This window comes from Myripristis murdjan, chromosome 20 (genome assembly GCF_902150065.1).
Source record: "Myripristis murdjan chromosome 20, fMyrMur1.1, whole genome shotgun sequence".
In the NCBI taxonomy this organism is placed as follows: Eukaryota; Metazoa; Chordata; class Actinopteri; order Holocentriformes; family Holocentridae; genus Myripristis; species Myripristis murdjan.
Genome location: NC_043999.1, coordinates 20882721 through 20888720, shown reverse-complemented (window position 1 = coordinate 20888720; position 6000 = coordinate 20882721).

The window sequence follows — 6000 nt, the reverse complement described above, 5'->3', positions numbered from 1 at the left end:
GTGGTCTCACGGAGCGGCATGCCAAACCTTGCTCCGGATACCAACCCGCCCAGGATGCTGTGTTTCTTTTTTTCTTTTCTTTTTTCTTTTTTTTTCAGAATGAACCTATGGAAAAATGGAATGTATTAATTAAATATGCCCATAAGCAGGTGGGTAAGAGGTCAGCCAAAGTTCCTTCAAATTTGAAAAACATGGATTAGAGGCCAGCTCGGTAATAAAGTTAGGCCCTCATCTTGGTGTTTAAGCTACAACTATTGATTCCGTGTGAGGATGAAAAATACAAGATGAGAGATCAAAGGAATGACAAGACAGAGCTATAAATACAGAGCAATAATGATATGACAGTTGCCCACCACTGTCACTGAGGTTGGCTCAAAACTTCAACTTCAAATGCAGCTTTGCCTGGCTGGCTTCAAATTAAAAATGTCAGCACTGAGCTGGCGTCATAAACTTGAAAGCACAGAGTCTGAACTGAGTTGAATTTTCTATTGTGTAATTGCTTCATATGTTTATCATTTCCCCTCAGAAAGTTATTATTCAGCAGGCCGAACAAAGCCCAGGGAGATAATGGCATTTTTTCCCCTCTCCCTTCTCTTCTGTTAGTTATTGTTGTTGCTTTAGAAGCGGAGGAGGAAGGATGATGCCATTGATTGTTTTGATTATTCAGAAGGATCCGAGCCGTTCTGGGACGGAGGCTCTGATGTGTAATTAGACAGAGATCTGAGGAGCTGTGACAGGTCTGGGCGGGGCCACAGGACGACGACAGCACTGCACAGTGTGGCATGAGCCTCAGCCGTGGAGACACACTCGGCGGTTCAGCAAAGTTTCTGTTTGCCCATCTCAGCCACTCGGTCTTGGATCAGTGAAATAACTTCACCTCATTGACAGATTTATTTTAAGAGTCACTGCTCCTTTAAATGACCTGAAAAAAATTATTTTCAAAAGCACACAAGGGAAATGTCCAAAGATCATTTATACCAGAAAAAATTCAATTGTGCAAAGACAATGGAGCGCAGAAAATATGTATACAAATTGAGTATCTCTGCTATAACTACACACTCCTCATAATTAGCACTAAAACAGTGCTATAATAATATTAATAAAATGAATAGTACTTATAATTCTGTCATTACTGCTCTTACTCTTACTTCTACAACCACTACTGGTAATAACAACAATAACAACATCAATAATGGGCTTATGTTCCAGCTTTAAAAATGATCCTTCTCCAAAACTGCACCACCTTCTAGCAAACATTAGGACCTTTCCTGACACAGGTACTGCTATTTAAGAGGGTGTTGAGATCTCTTAAGTGAAAAGAGAGTGAGTAATGCCAAAGCTTGGCGCGCTTGGCACCATGGATCCGGAGGGAGGGGTGGCATGTTGTGAGAAGGCCCGCCGTAGGCCAAGGCCTGCCCTACTGTTCTGTCGATCTCCTTGGGAAGAATTAGTGCATGTTTTTCCTGCACGGGGTTTTGAAAATCACACATTTTCAGCGTGCTTAGAGGTAAGCCCCGCGGCCCCGGCAGGCAGTATTAATTTATAACAGTGCAGCGGTGGAAAAGCGTCACTGGTGTTTATACGTTTCAGCTGAAGGAATAACATAAATCCTTAAGTAAACGTAATCTGTCGGTGATTGTAAACAGTCTGTCACAGTAATGGTCCCAGGAACAAATGAGGACCTCATGGCGGGGCCTCCAGTAAAAGCCTCAGGCCCTCCCTCCCCCTATGCCCTGCATCCACCTACCCCTCCCCATCCTATATCTAGCCCGATCCCATCTAAAACCCAAATTCATACTTACGCCCAGCACCTCCAGTGTCCCAGTCTGGTCTGGGCAAGGAAGGAGTCTCTATAGGAACTTCCTGCCTTCCCTCTAAACTCCCAGGGAGCTGAATATGAAGGGGTGCGATGAAAAGCAAGCCCCAACCCCCCGTCTGTCTATCTCCTCAGAGGGGAGCGAGCAGAGGCTTGACACCAAAGAAGGCCAGGCCAGGATCTCGGTGCGAGATAAGACAGGCAACAGGAAGGAGACTACCCAGAACCCCGCACTCCCTGACGTGACACAGCCACTATTCATTTTTCAGGGAAGAAAGAAAGAAAAACAACATCAACAATATCAGATGCAGGACAGGAGGGGGGAGGGAGGGAGGAGTCGACAAGTGGGCGACTTAACTTCATTAAACAAAATTGAGCGTTTGTCTTCCCATGGAGCCACTGGCTCGCTTTTAACTGGAGGTTGCCTTTACAGAAAGACTCATTTGCCTGTAAAATCTTTTCTTAAAATTTCCATATGCCTCGGGGCTTTGAATTGGAGCGTGTCGGTGAATAATCGGATGAAAACACACGGCATAAACAACTCTCATTGATCTCTTGTTTGCCAGTTTGCAAATTTTTCCGCAAGCAAACAGTAGTCCATAGAGTCGGGTAGCTCTGGGCTTCAGCCGATTCCGCAGGATAAAAGGCTTGTTGGCGCCACCGCAGCCCAAACACTTGTTGTTGTCAGTGTGCACATAAATCATTCCTTTCTGCTCGTCTCCACACAGAAGCCGTGAACAATGGCAGGTAAACAGAGATGGCTGCTGAAGAAGAGTCTGTTAGCTCAGCGCTGTCCTCTCCCACACACATTCCTAGCAGCCTGTGTGTCTTGTTAAGGTGCAGACAAACGGCCGCGGCACCGTACGTCAGCGCAAAGCAAACACACCGGACAGGCAGGGCCCAGAGAGACAGAGCAGCGATTAGGGTCACACACATGCAAATGCAAATACACTCACTGCATACATGTCTGCTCGCACACAGAGAGCAGCACACACACACACACACACACACAGGCTTACAGTACAAGAAAATGTCAGTGGTAGCACAGACCGCTGCCATAAATACATCTCCTTCTTCTCCCACCTCAGACTTGACTTTCTGTCTACCGTGAGACTCAGTTTAGCTTCGCCTCCTCTTGTCCCCTTTTCATACAAACTAAAGGCACCTTTTACGCGCTGCAGGGCCGGTGAAAGTGTGGTCTCGCCTTGCAAACAGACATGAGTGGAGGCAAAACTGAGGTCAGCCAGCATGACAAAGTGGAAGGTTACAGCTCTGAGAGACACACTGTTATTCTCAGATGTGAACTCCGAGTGTGTCAACTGTGCGAAACGATCATTGTCAACGAGGAGCAAGTCACTGCACACACACATACACACACACACACACACGCACACACAAAAGAAAATGTGCAAATGAAAAAAATGAAAAACAAAATGAGTTATGTGAGTGCAGTGGTTGTGGTGGAACATGTTGGAGTCATTACATTTTTGTTCCTTGTTCGACTTCATTGAAACAAATTCTGCAACACCTTTGTTACAATTTCCAAACTAAATGACCCCATGACCCCTGTCGGTCATAGCAAGCACAGGCTACTAGCTAGCATCAATATTCAAAAAACCAAATATAATGTATATAGGCCTATATATTTAAAAAAAAAAAAAAAAAAAAAAAAAAAAAAAAAAAAACTGAGGACCTTGCTCATTGTCCTTGTGATAAAATCAGTTGTAAAGAGAATAAATACAAATAAAAATTCCTTGATTTTTTTTTCATTGCAAAATTTTCGGAGTTAGCTCAAGCTCGAGTAGCTGTAGACAGTTACTTAACTAGCTGGGCTGCAAGGCTATAAAGCATCATTTTAAAATGATTCAAGATTATGGATTTTTTGGGGCAAAATGAAATGAAGAAAATGCTAAAAATTAAAAGTAGAGGTACATATACATAGCTAATGTTAAAGAAACTCAGTTTTTGATTCAAGAACACACTGAATTTTGAAGTCGTGCTTGACCTGTGGGGGCCATCAGGGTCGTGGCCTCTGGCTCAGGGAGTCGGGGGTTTGTCCGGCCCCACACAGGGAGCACAGGATGGCAGGAGGGCGGACACAGGGAGGGTTGTGGTGAGGACAAGTGGATTGAGAGCAGTGGGTTGCCCAAAGAACAATGTGGACTCCATAAGTGTTTGGTCCCCTGTTTTATGTGAACGCTTGCTGTCTGAAAAGAATAAAAAAGGCACGGCCTTTCTCAGAGGTCAGGGGTCACTGTAGATCTGAATGCTCATTTATCTCCAACCAGCAACAACCCAACCCCTTTACAGAACAGCTTATTTGCTTTTAGTCAATGAACGATCCATGGCAAATCCTGAAACCTCCAATACATTTGATTTGATCTATAATTTTGATTTTCCACATGCATAATCTACAAGGTGCCACCTTGCTATTACAACCAAATCATTCCTATCAGCTCAATTTAAAACTGAAGTCACTTTCTTGACTCTGTAAACACAACATTAGGATCAGGAATCAAGTTTCTATCTCTGTTACTTTCAGTTAACTAAAAAAAAAAAAAAAAAGTGGTCTCTGTCTAAAATTGTCTCACAGTGTAAATCCCAGATTTGGATCACCACCAAAATATAATTAATTGTTCCTTGGTGCAAGGCCAGTGGGTCCACCAAAATTCCTGACAATCCATTCACAACTGCTTGACATGTGCTGGCAGACAGGCAAACAAGCAAACAAAGAGGTAAAACATAACCAAACATAGTGTGTGATCTTTCCAAAAATATCAAATGAACATTTTTTGGGGGGTAAATTTTGAGAGTAGAGTCCGAATGCCAAAACTCTACCAAATTAATGTTTGAAGCTCATAAATGGGACGGCTGTTTGTGACAAGAATAGTTGCTTTTCTTTTGCAAGCATTAAAATTTGTCACCAGAGATACACAAGTGATATATCAGTGGGAAAATACCACAGGCGCTATGTTTGTAGACTAGTGATTGTTTAATGAGCTGTAAAGTGTATGGTCTGTTTAGACTCCATATTCAATCCTCCCTAATACTCCCTCTTCATTCCCCAAGCCTGGCCGCGACAGAAGATAAATCTCCTCACACGCCACAGAATATGCTTCCTCATTGTTAATTGAGATTTAGTACTTATATTAACATTTGCCGGGCAGTGTTTGAAAGCTCCAATGCGTGCCAAGTCCTCTGGAATAGGGATTAGGGTTAAGGAGACAGTAAAATAACTACGGCCTGTCCCGCTATATCCAACCTATTTTTTCCCCCTCAGGCGGATCTCACATTTCACCTGTATTTACATGGACAAGACTTGGATTCTGGTTCATGTATCGGAGAATAGAAGGAGAGTGGCCTGGCTGGCTCTGTAGACTTTCATAGGAGTGGAAAGGTGGTGGGGGCCGGAGCTGAGAGTTTCGAGTTTCAGAAAGGGACGCAGAGGAAGTCATAAAGTTAACTATCTTTAATATGAGACAGTGGATGATTAAAGCTAAACCAACAATGTTATCCAAAGCAGGGAAGTTAAAGCTGAAGTTGGTCTGGCTAGTATGCCAACTAATGGCAGTGAATCACATCCGCTGGTCTTCCCAAAATATACCAGCGCATGCCGACTTTTAATTCGGAGCTCATCAGTGCAGCGAGGCTGGCATTTGGAAAGCGACTCGGTTAAACAACAAAGCCATCCTGCTCACGTTCAAAAATGTTGAGGCAATGAATGTTGTACTTTGTCATAGAAAAATAAATTATCTTTGGTTTTTAAAGGCAGCATGAGTAGGATTTGTCTGGTGTGGTTTGTAAACGCAACAGTCAAAGTTGCCCCTTCCTTCCTGGCTAAACTAACCGCCAACAGCAAGTTTTGGTTTCCTAGGACGGCGACGGAATGAAATGACCGCCCAAAATGTAAAACATCAGCCGGCACCTACCTGTTCAACCTTCATCCTCATCCTCCCCCTCAGTTCTCACCAGTGGGTGAAAGCCAAGCCCAGATTCGCTCTTGTTGTGGAAAAAGCTTTGTCCACTTGGCATTTCGCCTTGCTATATTGCCTTTTATCCATGGTCCGTGATTTTCATACCTATTGGAAGTGGTGCTATCGATCTGGCACTGTGCGCTGTGATTGGCTGGGAGCTACACACCCGCTGAGCCAAAGGCCGGTGGCCAGAAGAGTCCTGAGCTCAGC